This window comes from Mytilus edulis, chromosome 4 (assembly GCF_963676685.1).
Source record: "Mytilus edulis chromosome 4, xbMytEdul2.2, whole genome shotgun sequence".
In the NCBI taxonomy this organism is placed as follows: Eukaryota; Metazoa; Mollusca; class Bivalvia; order Mytilida; family Mytilidae; genus Mytilus; species Mytilus edulis.
The window spans coordinates 85,645,718-85,660,112 of NC_092347.1; the positions used below are offsets into that span (position 1 = coordinate 85,645,718).

A 14,395-nucleotide genomic window follows, 5' to 3' on the forward strand; every position below is an offset into this window, starting at 1 on the left:
AATACGACTTAATTCACCTATGCCTCCGAATAATAAAAAAAAAACCTTCAGTGTAACTAATGTTTCAACATGTCATAAGTTGTTAACTTTATTAAAATGACCGTATCAATGTTAATACTGTAAGTTGACTACGAAGCTATTGGAACTCTGTGTTGCGGACCAAGTGTAGAGTATATCGTACCGAATGCAAATTACATTTTATGGTTTTCATGTGTTCGAAACCCTTTTCTGGATTGACCGTCATCATATCAAATACGAAATTGAAATCTTTGTGATGTTATCATGCTATATCAATTTCCTAACTGTATTTCTATACTGGAGCGTTTATGAATAAAAGAATAATTGTATATACATCAATGAGATAGTCAACCATTTGTTTGTCATATTTTGAACATCAGTTTCTCGGAAATCGGGAGTTAGTGGTTTGTGTGGTATTTTGTAACATCCAATTTTTTTTTAATAATTTCCGTGATCCTTTATATTTTTATTTCAACTTGTTTGTACATTGTGCCAATCGATTTTTAACCCTCATTCTTGAATTTCTTGAATGTCTTAAACTAGTTAAAAGGATACAGAAAATCATTCACAGAAAAAAAAGTCATGATAGGTCAATGATAACCATGGACCGGGACAAAAGATATCACGGCCTGTAAGAGTTTTTGCTAAAAAGAATAAGCGTGTCAATGAAATCTTTCTTCTTATCAATTATGTGTTTTGCTTTGAATATTTGTATACTTGAAATCATGAAATAAATCTAAATGTTTATAGATATACATTTTGTTCCACAGCAACGATATACATTTTAATTTGATTTTTGCACGTTTCAAGGTCAAGTTCCTATCGGTCAATACGGAATTAACAAAACAACAAAAGATTATACTTAGATGGCTCATACTTTCACTAACTTATCAATGTGAATGGCTTTATAGGGTTTAGCAAATTAATACAGTAATATATTGCTCTTTTTATGTCATGCTGACATATTAATAGAATTCAGAACATGTAAACCCGGACATTTCAGTTTAACATGTTATAATTATCCAACAAATAGGGATGCATAGTATTATTTAACCTTTAGCAGTACAAAGTATTACACGAGATTATAATGTATTCAATAGTCATCATTCCAATGCAGAGAAAAATTGGAAAGCTTTATGTAAATTAACAGCTGGTAAAAAGGCAAGAGTAGTATACCGCTGTTCGAAATTCATAAATCAATTGAGAAAAAACATTTCCGAGTAACAAACTGAAATTATTTCAAACAGGTTTATCTGCTCCTAGGCAAAGTTGGCTTTAGAGCAGTTTTTGACACATGTTTTGTGTATCTCCATGCCTTCAACTTTATTACGCGTCAAACGTTTTTGGTTAAAACACTATTGACGAGACATACGTAGACACGGTTTACTATTCCGAGTCTTGATGTATGAAGATGTTTTACAAGGTTTTAATGTTAATTACTTAGGTCGTCAATGGTTGATAGACGGCTTCGACATATGTTTTTCCCGTGGGACGTCACTCCCACATCATTGTCTAAATTGTAAAACTTATAAGTTATAAAGTTTCATTGCTGATATTGCGTCGGTCATAAATGACTGATAGACTGCGATATCCTTCACAATAATTTTCCGAAAATCTTTGCCAAAATACCATTCTTATCAATTAAAAAATATGAAAATTACTTAATAACTTTTGCAAAAGCATCGTATTTCGCTGAAATATATATGAAGGCAAATATCCGGAAAACGAATTGAATGCAAAAGGAGTGAATATTAAAGGGGGAAATTGATCATAATTATGCTTTATCGCTTCCATATTAACAATACACATGATAAAAGACAGTAGCATTTTATAAATTTCATGTGTCTGAAATGCATTTCTGGATTCAAATTTATCATGAACATTGAAAACCAAATACTTTAAAGACAGGGATGAGCATAAATTGACTGTTTCAGATTCCGTGTATGTTTTTTTTTAACTAATAAATGTGCATTATATGTAAGTTTTCACACAAACATCGAAACAACATAACAATAACAATAAAAAAGCATTGTTAAAATAGATTCAGCATTTACTCATCAGCAGTTACATGTTTATTGATATATTATATACAGTAAAAGTTAAATTAAAGTAATTTTATTTAAAAGATTTATATGAACATTTGTCGGTATTAGTTGTCTATGATTTACATATCTACTTATTCGTAGGATTTCACATTTTCGTCTAGACTTTAATTATGCAAGCAAATCTATAAAACATATTGTCCGAACTGAGCTCACATATTATAATAAGGTTAAAAAATATCCGCTGGATACTGATTGCTTATAGAAAGGAAGTGCGAGTTGTAATCAGAATTTATGTTTAATAGTTCATTTTTCTGACGATAGCTTTTAACAGAAACTATTAAAATAGTGGCGTCTGTGTACATGTATAGTTTGGGATAAATTCAAATTGAAATTAAAAATATGTTAATATTTGTTTTTCAAATTTAATAAACTCTAGATTCTAGATATTTTTGTTAAACATTTTTAAATGAGTGTATTTTACCTCGCCTGATTAGAAATAAGGTACAGTATAAATCAATAAAGAAGAAAATATTTTTCTATCAACTAGTGTGTTACCCAACGATTTAATAACCAAAACTACATCCTTGAACCAACAAATAGTCGTCAACAACAGAGTATGATAAGAGGCTAGTTTCCTGCTTTTAAAGTATTTCATTATAATAATGGATAATTTTTGTTTTATATCATACACACAATAAAAATAGCTACCGTATACATTTACCTATTTGCCACTAGCCTTTGACTTAGACTTTGACTGACCAAATAACTTTTTGATTTTTTTAACAACTGATATCAAAATAGCAAAGACAATATATGAAAACAAGTCAACTCTCATACACATAGGGCATTTAGTTACACTGTTCCATATGCATTTTAAAATTTCATTGTATTGACAACGATATGTGAACGCAATAAACAGACATAATGGGTAAAATGTAAAAAAAAACCCGAGGTACAACATTCAAAACTGTGTTTTAATCTTAATTACTAAAAAAACAAACAACTATTAATATGTCAACAAAACAGAAAAACAAAAGGCATAATGACACCGTACATGAGCGAAAACGAAAGACAAGAATACAAAAATTACCATAGCACAATAACACAACGACGCGATGTACAAGAAACGAGTCCCGTCAAATGGGTTTTACCAAAAATAAACTAAAAAGTAAAAATATTAAATAAAGTAAAAAAACACATAAAAGTAACATACCTTTACTGATTAACTCATGTTTTTTTCATTTTTAACTGATCCAACTTTATCGTATCAATAATTGAATATATATAAGTCGCACTCAGTGTTATGATGATAATAACGTCCAATAATGAATTACTCACTGAAAACCAATGTTCCGTACTTTTTATACATCAAATATATATCTCTTTTACTCTCATGCATTGGATTTATTTTATATATTGACAGAAATCATTCCGCAGCTTTGAATTTTGTTCGTAGATATTTTATTAACAAATATTGGTTTTTTAAAACTAAAATAATGTATCTTTTGTAAGTTACGACATTTCTGGTCAGCACTGATAGACAAAATTATGAAAGTCTATAATTATTGTACATGCGTTTGTAAATGTTTAGGGTTATGAGCAAATTTCTTTTCTAATTGTTTACCGTAGTGATGTTGATCTATTGATATAGAATCACTTTCTGTTTTCATGAAAACATTTTTTATTAAAACAAAACGACACGCTGTAAGTTCTTTGTTTCAGTAAAAAAGTGAATGAGTGAAGAAAGTAAAAACTTTTATTGGTACAATTAAATTATCATAGAGAAGAACAGTCCGAAATAAAATGAAGGATACCAATTAAAGTGCACCAGATGAAATATTCGACAATACATTTCTCTTCGGTGATGCGTGAGGACACAACTTTTGAAAATAACAATAAAAAAAGAAATATTTTCAACGGTTAAAGAACTGCTTAAATTTATAAGAAGAAAAATATAAGCAAAGCAGGACATAACATTGGTCGATTGACAACCTTTCCCCTCTGATATATCCAGTAAATCCTTATACTGTTAACATAGCATTGGAAAAAATCAACTGTATACCCAACTTAATTTAAGCATTCCATGAAACCAGCATTTTATTATTCTTGGCTTTTATAAAGTTGATTTAACTACGCATTTGAAGTCTCATGGACAAACCTACAACATATCCTTATTAAACCAAGAAAATCGAAATGGAGGTATATTTTGTGATCAGTATGTCATCTTGTTTCTTTGTCGTTAAGGAGTAAGAACAAACTCCAGTCGTCTCTTGCATATGCATCTGAATAGGGATGCTTGTTCCAATGTTAACCAGCACGTTGAAAATACCACTTTACATTTCGGTGTAGAATTACACAGGTGTCCTGAATTAAAATGCAAAAAGACATATACTGAAACACCCATTACCTGCTGATTAATATAGATGCTAGCTGTTCTAAGTGCAATGCTAGACATTATCATACCAACCTTTAGGTAGCACCAGTATAAGTCTAGGTTAAAAAATATTAACAATTTACAAGAAAATTCATAAAAGTATTGAAGATGTAGTTTCCATAATGTACGCTATTAGGTTTATAAGTTTTGAACATCGGTATACTTCTGCTGTCTTTATTTAGGTTAAAAAACTTTAATGATCAACAGAAACATTGAATGATAATAGTGTATACATTTGATACTACTTAGGCCGCATTTCTTTCTAACCAAAATTTTGTAAACGTTGTGTCGCGTTTGTTGTTGAAACAAATACATCGTGTAATAAGTCTTTACTGACCCTGTTTGCACTTTCAATAATGCATACACATGTTGTTGGTAAACAGACATTTTACAAAAGTAGAAACAAATACTTCGTTTAATCAGGTTGAAGTTAAAAACAAAGTAGCGTTTGTACTAACAAACGACAAACGACAAACTGCAGACACATTTTTAGCGTTTACATAGTGTGTCAAAGTATATGTAAACTTTGCAAACGCATGTTTGAAAGAAATAATCAAAACAGGTGCGCGCTTAGCCGTTTGCATCGTTTGTGTTAGAAAGACATGCGGCCTAAGAAAGCATCGAAATAACGCGTAGAATATTCAAAATAATAAGGACGCACCTACACCTAACATTTTTACCCTAGACAAACACATAATTGATATCAGACTAACCTATTCATTAGATCATCGAGACATGAAAGAATATTTACTCTGTAGCGCTTAGGCCGCAAAATAAGAATTTAATTGTTGCTGGTTCTTTTATACCTATCATTGTTCCCTTTAAAAAGCATCAGGAATTATAACATATAAATCCGAGGTCATCTGTTCTATAATCAGCTAACGTATATTTCTTCAAATGTCCGAACTAATATTTACCTATATTGTAATTTTAGAGTCACTTTTGTAAACAAAGTCAATACTTATTGTTATATTTGAGCCAATGTACATCTGAACTTTTTTGTATTTGATAAATATTTGTCAAGCGTACACTTTGCATTATTGTCAAGTGTGCTATAACCTAAGATAAACCTATAGAATAGGGTAACATGTAACAATACCTGAATCAAAGTTCACCTGTACTTTACTTTATTACAAGGTTGCAAAATATAATGTTTATTGTGTACAATACAAGTTCATTATCAAGAACAACATATTCAGAAGGTCAATCAGTCATTTCTAATTTTATTTTACTTGTGCGACAAAAGTTGTTTATGTATATCACATGTTTGTCTTATTGGATTACAACCAATGAAAATATCCCCAAAACGTAGTACTTTTTAACCATGTATATATCATGTTGGAGAATATTCAAGCGACAGTAGTTAACATATATTAAAATCTAGTAAATTAACCAAAATTAGACAAATCAGGGTAACAAACCAAAACTTAAGGAATCGCACACATTAATAGGAACGAGAACGGACGCATCTGCAAGAGATCTATTTAAGAAATACTTCATGGGGGCTTGAATATATCGTGATTTTACCACGGGTTGGCCCTTTATGACAAATATTTTACCCTGAGCGATAGCTTCGATTCTAATAGGACAAATACGGCAATTATTTTGGATCGAAGCGCTCTAGGTGGAGGCAAATATTTCCCGTTCCCATAAATAAACGCACTATTAAATCGGCGTAAAAGAACGGAGCAAACTGAATTAGTGACATGCTAAAACTATTTACAATAACGTGTTTATATAGTTTTGGATGAATTTAAATGAGAATTTACTTATATGTCTTATGTGAATAAAAAAATGGCATATTTAAGCATCGTTTGTTTACGTTTCCTTGTTTTGATGATTTTCGGTTTCACAAGCCTGCATTTTCCCGTAAAATGCTTATACTTTTATGTCATCGTTCTATGACGTCGGGATGCTTATTCATAAAAAAGCATATGACATGGGAGTGATATTGGAACAGCCTATCAATATATTCATATTTTACCACGGGTGTGTACTCAAAGCGTTTGAAGGACGTCATGTTAGAATTGCTGCTATGGTTGCATCATCGACATGCACCCCACCCAAATCTCAGGGAAAATGTTACAGTTGGAAAGCAAGTCCTTGGAAACGTCCGTTGTCGTCAAGCTTTATCAGCAACAATAGCAGGGGGAATTAATTAGGTGGCGCTACAGTCGTCCGTAACGTCAAAAAGTCCGCAAAATCGATCGGATAAAAGATTGACGTTTAAAGTATTTTTTGCAACTTGTCATGCTTTTATTACAATTAAATTTTAAAATTTGTAGGTTTTGTGACTAATATAATTTCTTTACGACATACAAACATTACAAAAAATAGCTTGTTATTGCTATTCCTTTATCCTGTCCGTTCTAAAAAAAAATAGCCATCTTTTTTGTTCGCCAAAAAAATCTATTTTTCCTAATTTGACGTTTGCGTATCCAAATACAGAAAAGAACGGTTATAATCTTAAATGAAACCGTGAAACCTATTTCAAATTTATACACTGCTTTGAAGCCATCATTTTTTACTTTTATACATCAATTTTATTGACCACCAGCCATGTCAATTTTTTTCTGGTTTTTGCTACGTTTCTACTTCAAAACAGTAAAGTTTAGCTTCTTTTCATTGTACCTGTTTCAAAGTGCTCTAAAATACTGATTTTTTGATTAAAAGTTGTGGATTTTCACAATTTCATACGATACTTGTATTTTAAAGTAACTAAAACCCCTTTTGATCCCCTACATAAATTGACGGTGACATTGTTTTCCTTTTTCAACATACGTCATGTAACGTTTATAACAAAATATGTGTCAGGGTCATGTGCATAGTAAACATTTACACATTGGAAAAGTGACACAACAAACAAAGATCTTCTTTATTGCGTTGAAAGCTAAACGTTTTGGAAAATTCTGACAGATCTGACAAATTATTGATAGCCTACTGTATGGATGGACAAAAGCACAAAAATAGCAATAGAAAATGCATTGCAAAGAAAATTCTGTAGGAAAAAAACATATGAAAAAAGAAAATGAAGGTCTGTTATAATATTATTATCTCTTTACTTAGTAAGCTATATTTCCATTCTCAATTTTATGGTAATAAGAGCAAAAACTAGCTTATCAAGCCAAGTCAGCCAAACAAGAAGTTTATTCATAGAGATGTGTTCTTACAAAATTGAATTTATTCAAATGGCAAATTCTTGTCAAATTCAAGCATCTTTGATAATTTTTGAAGTAAAATGCACAAAATTTGTCCCACCAGTTTCATTTCATTTCCTATTACTAGTATTCAGGTAAAGTATATACACAATACTTTGTTTATAAATATGTAATTATTTAAAGAAGCTGATACAGCAACCTGTTCAAGAGAAGAAGCCCCGTTTTTTCCAAAAAGTTTACTTTCATAATCTTTAAAATACCCTGAGAAATAAGACAAAGGGCTACCGTGCAAGCTAATCTAATAGTTTAATTTTACAATAATGATTCTGAAATTCAAAATTGTGTCACTTTCACTTATAATTCAAAGCATATTTTTTTACAGAATTTCTGTCAATATTTTTGGTATAAAACTTATAAATCCCTTTTTTGTATTTTACTGTTCAACTAAGAAACATAGGCTTGAGTTTAAAGGCTCTCTTAATTTGTTGTGACTCTTGGTCACACTTTATAGAATATAAAATATATATGATCAGTACTATTTATTTAATAATTATATCAATTTTCAGAAAGATTATTGAAATTGTATAAACTATGTTTTATTGCATTAAATATAATCAGAAGTGTTTACAAAAAATTCTGCTAGGAATGATCCCACATATAAAAATTACATGTAGTATATTTCATCCGCTATATCTAATTTCTTTCAATATAGCTAGGTTTTTAATTTTACATGTAGGTGTCATTATCCACATTTCTGAATAGTTTTTTTTTACTGCAGTAATATTTTGTCTTTTAATATTTACATTTAGTCCTTCTTTAAAAAATAGGGGGAAGTATCTTTTCTTTATATTATCATAACATAGTTATAAATCGAGCTTCGTTTATTTTCTTTCTAATTTTTGTAAAGTAGGAACTCCTTTTTTTAATTTTTATGCATTTTGCTGAGTTTTTATTTGTGCCTGCTGATATTAAGGGGAGATAACCACTTGCACAAATCGGCATAAAAACCACCGCTTTGGTTTGAAATCAATTTGACGTTTGCGTATCCAACATTCTATTGCCGAGATATTCATATCGAGTGTTTGTCTTAATGAGATGCTTTATTAAATTTAAATTTAGCCCATCATTTTTAGTTTCCTCGTAAATATTTAGATTTTTCGTTCAGGAGACTTGACAATTTTCACCCAAACTCCAAATTTGCAGATAAAATAAAGAATAAAGGACTTTGATTTGATGTGTGAGCTTTGACGAGAATAAACTATGGGTACTCAAGATTAGTTAGGTCAATAAGTTTTTATTACGACAATAGTATTCAGTGAGTTAAAATGAGGTTTGTCTCATCCGTTTTTTTACTGAATTTTCACGGTCACGTGACTCTATTGTTGCTGATAAACTTGGGGTCAAACCATGACCTGCTTTCCAACTGTTACAATCGTTTATAAGACAAAATCAATAATACAACTCAGACAACTATATCTTCCTAGCTCATAGGTCACTATGATGTAGAATCCCCAAAATGTATAGTTTTATTGTTTTCTACTTCGAATAGGTTATAACATTATGGCTAAATTGATAATATGCAACATTGAAGTGAGATTTACGAATTAATTAACTCATCATAGATATCAGGATTGAAAATTTGTCAGTGTTTGAATAAAAGTTTGATAATAATGTATTTATGTAAAAAAAAAAAAGAAGACTATTTGAAAGAAATATTTGTGATTAAAAATCTTGAAATCACCGTCAGGAAAGATAACTATCGTTACCAACAAAAGGGTAAAAATATTCTGAGGCGATTAAATATGATTTGTATATTTTGGAAAATTTGAATTGTTTTGAAAAAGGTGAAAATCATAGCAAAATGACACTCACTAGTCAAAAGAATTCTATAAAAGAAACAAATTACTGCAGAAAAATTAACAGTAGAGCAACACGAACAAATCAAGAATACTGTTGCAGGACAGGAAAATTGCGAAAATGAGGATACATTGGATAGGAACAGAAATTTAGCATTGCAACATGCCAATTACGGACCTCTCAGAGAGATACTACACGAATTCTCAATGTGCAGAGACTATCTCTCTATTTAACGGCTCCATTCTTACCAGACGTGGCTGTGCATTTGGTACATCCCACACAGCAAAAGTACGTCCCACTTTGTCAATGGCATTACTGTTATCCGGAAGAAGATATGTAGTGACCATATTTCAATTCCCCAGTCACCCTTGGGAACGAACGAATCAAACAAATTGAAATATAAAATAGTGGGAACGTCACTACCTCAAATATATAATTACCTATAATAGGAATTGACAAATCATCTTTTTTATCGTATATTAAGCTTCTCGTTCAATGTATAGATATTAATTTCCAGGACAGGATAGTGTTTATTGTTAGAATAAGCTTTATCTATATTTTCTTAATTCAAATTAACCCTACATGTATTTTGAAATATATATGTACCAGTCATTTTGACTGTCTTTATAAAGTTTAACAAATAATTGAAACTGTAAAGGAAATGTTTTTGCAATAAGATGAATGAGGTTGGTCACTACCGCAAAATTACTTCGATGCGAAAGAAGTTGGTCACAATCGGTATATCACTTCGTGGTATACTCTGTAACGAATGTCAGTATATAGTCCAGCAGAAGTAGTTTAACGTGCTGTACGTCTGGTTATTGGAGAAAAAAATTGTTCGACCGAAATATTTGAAAAATCATTTTAAAAGGTAAAATTGGTGTTTGTTAATTATGTTTTTTATAAAGTTTACTGAATAAACATTTGGATTGTCGATGGAAACAACATAACCAGCCCACCCATATTTACATTATAATAGTATTTCATAAAAACAATTTCATGTACAGTAGCTAAAAGTACAATTTGTTTTAGGTCAATGTGTAATATCAGTATCCCTGGTGTGTACGGGTTAATTCTATAGAAAGAGAATTACATTTGAATATGATATGTAACTCAACCATGGACATATCTGTGAATACACTTAGAGATAGTAAAATGTAAAATCACAAAAAAACTGGACTCCAAGGAAAAAAATCAAAACGGAGAGTCCTTAATTAAATGGCAAAATCAAAAGCTCAAACACATCACACGAATGGATAACAACTGTCATATTCCTGACTTAGTACAGGCGTTTTCTTATGTAGAAAATAGTGGATTGAACCTGGTTTTATAGCGAGCTAAACCTCTCACCTGTATGACAGTCGTATCAAATTACATTATATTATAGATGTGGTATGATTGCCAATTATACATCTATCCATAGCCTATAGAACAAAGATGTGAACAATCATATGTTACAGTTCAACCTTCAGCTGCATTCGACACAACTTTTTGAGACTCTCAACAGAACAATGAGAAAAACCTCTACCGTAAGATTGAACGATGTGATTCATTCATTAAAAAAACCAAATGAACAAATGTGACAGGAACAAACTCAGACGGGTTTTGATTTTCACTCTTTATACGTGCATGAAGTTCTTGTAGACTATCCTGTTTCCTTTTAATCGTTTCTATTTGACCAAAATATTGTCTGATTTTTATCAACATTTAGTATCTTATTTTACCTCTGATTTCTTCTTCATTTAAAAAAAAATCATAACATCTTTAGTAAGAGTGAACCAACGAACCCTGTATGAACAGGAATATAAACAAATAAAAAGAAACCGATAAGTCGTCCCTTTCTAATAATAATTGGTCGAAAGTATTTCGGGAAATATCCTTAGATCTAAAATGCTTCATTTTATACTGCTACTTTTTAAACATTGAATTTACAAAATTATCAAAATCTCAAAAAAATATATATCAAAGTCATACAAAAGCTTTGAAATATAGTAACATCTGAAAAGGCAAGACAAGTACTACTCGTGTAACGGACAAATGATAGCATGAAGCGTTAGTGTCTAATTTATTTCATTTTCATGACAGTCCTGTATATGTCATACTGTTTGAATTATCACGATTCAAATGTTAAACATGCTATAATAATGTTAATAATAAACAAGAAAATACATTGTTATTTTTTTTAAACTTGTTTGTACATAAGTTCTAACAATATCTTTAAAGCAAAAAACATCTTTATCGTTTTTTCCACGTGAAATAATCTCCTGCAATTTCAATTAAATTAATTACTTGTCGTTCGTTATTTAATATAATTTACTAAGGAGTTGACTTTGATTATTCATTTAAATGCAATTCTTTCTTTGATGTGACACAAATACTACAAAAATGTTTTATTAATTGCTATAGATGTACATTTAACTGCAACAAATTGCTTCAGAAAACATATCCAACCATATGACAGATAAATGATAGTTGTTCGCTCTACAGTCTACAAATCAGTACATGTGGAGTTGCCAGTAAAAACTAAAATTATCCGAAATTCTGAGCTCCGAGGCAAATGCGAACGAAAAGTCCCTGATCAAATTGCAAAATCAAAAGCTAAAACACATCAAAGGAATGGATAACAACTGCCATTTTCCTGACTTGGTACAGGCATTTTCGTATGTAGATAGTTGTAAAGCCAAACAAGTAAAAAGTTGAAGAGCATTGAGGACCAAAAATTCCTAAACGTTGTGCAAAATACGGCTAAGGTAATCTATTCCTGGGATAAGAAAATCCTTAGTTTTTCGAAAAATTCAATGTTTTGTAACAGGAAATTTTTAAAAATGACCATATAATTGATATTCATGTCAACACCGAAGTGCTGACTACTGGACTCGTGATACCCTTGGGGACGAAACGTCCACCAGCAGTGGCATCGACCCAGTGGTGTAAATAGTTATCAAAGGTACCAGGATTATAATTTTATACGCCAGACGCGCGTTTCGTCTACACAAGACTCATCAGTGACGCTCAGATCAAAATAGTTGTAAAGCCAAACAAGTAAAAAGTTGAAGAGCATTGAGGACCCAAAATCCCTAAACGATGTGCCAAATACGGCTAATTGAGACAGATAAATGATCAATTTTCAATTACTTGTCGTGTTTCTGAATTAAAATATTGAAAAAAAGAGGAAATATTGAAAAAAAGAGGACATCAAAAAGAAAATAATGCAAAAAACAAATTTCATCATAGTTTTAGAAATGAAGTCATGAAATAATCATACTCACAGATTATAATAAAAAAAAATCTATTTACGGGACTCACAGAATCCTATTTTGTAAAGGCGTTTCGTAATTGAGAGGATGAACTACTTTGGTTTTATCGTGGTAGCGTACTCGCGTCGAGTGCGTTAGGGATCATGGGTTCAAACCAAAGACTGTTACATTAGTGTTTTCTGCTTTTCCACTAAATGTATTAGGTAGTGAAAGACGATTCAGTCCGGAGCCAGAAATATGCTTCTTGGTACGGTGACATGCCTTCCCTTTGACTGTTATCTTGTAAGCTGGTCCCTTAAAAATCTGACTTTGCTTGTCGGCAAGTTAAAAGCAGGGTTCATATTCATATTGCAAAAACATGTTGTCGTCTTATATATGCACTTAAATTTACCACTGGTTGTTTTACAGCGTTCAATCCATCCATCATTGAGATGTCAACCAATATAAAGCCATATAAAATGCATCTTAAAGTCTCAATACGATCGATCTCTTACAAATAAATCACGATGGTCATGAAATATAGAGCCTAGTTACTGACGTTGTTTATCATCTTTATAACGTATTATAAGATTCTTTTATTTGTCTTTGTAAATTATTACTTTTACAGTTTTGTCTATTTTTGGTTGTATTCATTCGACGTGGCTCGGTACTTATCCATCCTATCATTGTGGTATTGTGCTATGGTAATTTTGGTGACATATTTGTTTGTTTCTATGGTGATTAATATTAACACAATGTTGACTTTGCACCCTTTTTGGACATTGTTACCCGTTATGTCTGTTTGTCTTGTTCACACACCGTTTTTCTTCATAATCTCCTGTATAATGAATTTCCATGCGACTGTTATACAAGTGAGAGGTTAAGCTGGCTGCTGTAAAACCAGGTTTAATGCAACATTGTTTACATACAAAATGCTTATACCAAATAGGGAATATTAGAGTTATTATCCATTCGTTTGATAAGTTTGAGCTTTTAACTTTGCCATTTGATTAAGTTTTAAGCTTTCCTCGGAGTTCGGTATTTTAGATATTTTACTTTTTACAATAGATCAGCTCTTTGTTCAGAGAGGATAGAAGTTTGAATGAATTAAGTAGAGAGGTTAATAATAATAAAAAAATGCAATCAACACTAAAGTTGAAAAAATCAAAACCTTCAGACAACCACTGATGAAGTTCCTTTATGAGGTGGGGCAAATGGTCATGTGCCGTTGTTTTTACATATCAACTACTTTCTTAACCATCAACAGTGAAATTACATCCTGTGCAAAAAATAAGAACGTAAAATAATCATTCATTTTGATAACGGTATACGTATGAGATAATATGGTACAATGACCATCGATTAACTACTCAATTTGAGCTGGCACCGGTATAGTGTTGCTGAGTTAAACATCCTTGATAGTTTTCACCCCCTTTTAATCTAGGACAGTGTTATCGTAGGTATAGATTAACTTAGCCATATTTGGCACAACTTTTTTGGAATATTTGGTCCACAATTTTCTTCAACTTTGTAGTTTTTTGGCTTTTGAACTTTTTTGATCTGAGCGTCACTGATGAGTCCAATGTAGACGAAACGCGCGTCTGTCGTATTAAATTATAAGCCTGGTACCTTTGATAACTATTAACG

At 31.2% G+C, this 14,395-nt stretch overlaps 1 protein-coding gene across 1 annotated transcript in view; it reads right to left on the reverse strand.

Annotated features, from left to right (window-relative positions):
* Positions 1 to 3,522, reverse strand: part of LOC139520842 (uncharacterized) — a 38,038-nt gene extending 34,516 nt beyond the window's left edge. Inside the window, exon 1 of the mRNA XM_071313831.1 lies at positions 3,277 to 3,522. The gene's annotated coding sequence lies outside the window, so the exon portion shown is untranslated. The remainder of the gene's footprint in view (positions 1 to 3,276) is intronic.
* Between the last annotated feature and the right edge of the window lie 10,873 nt (positions 3,523 to 14,395).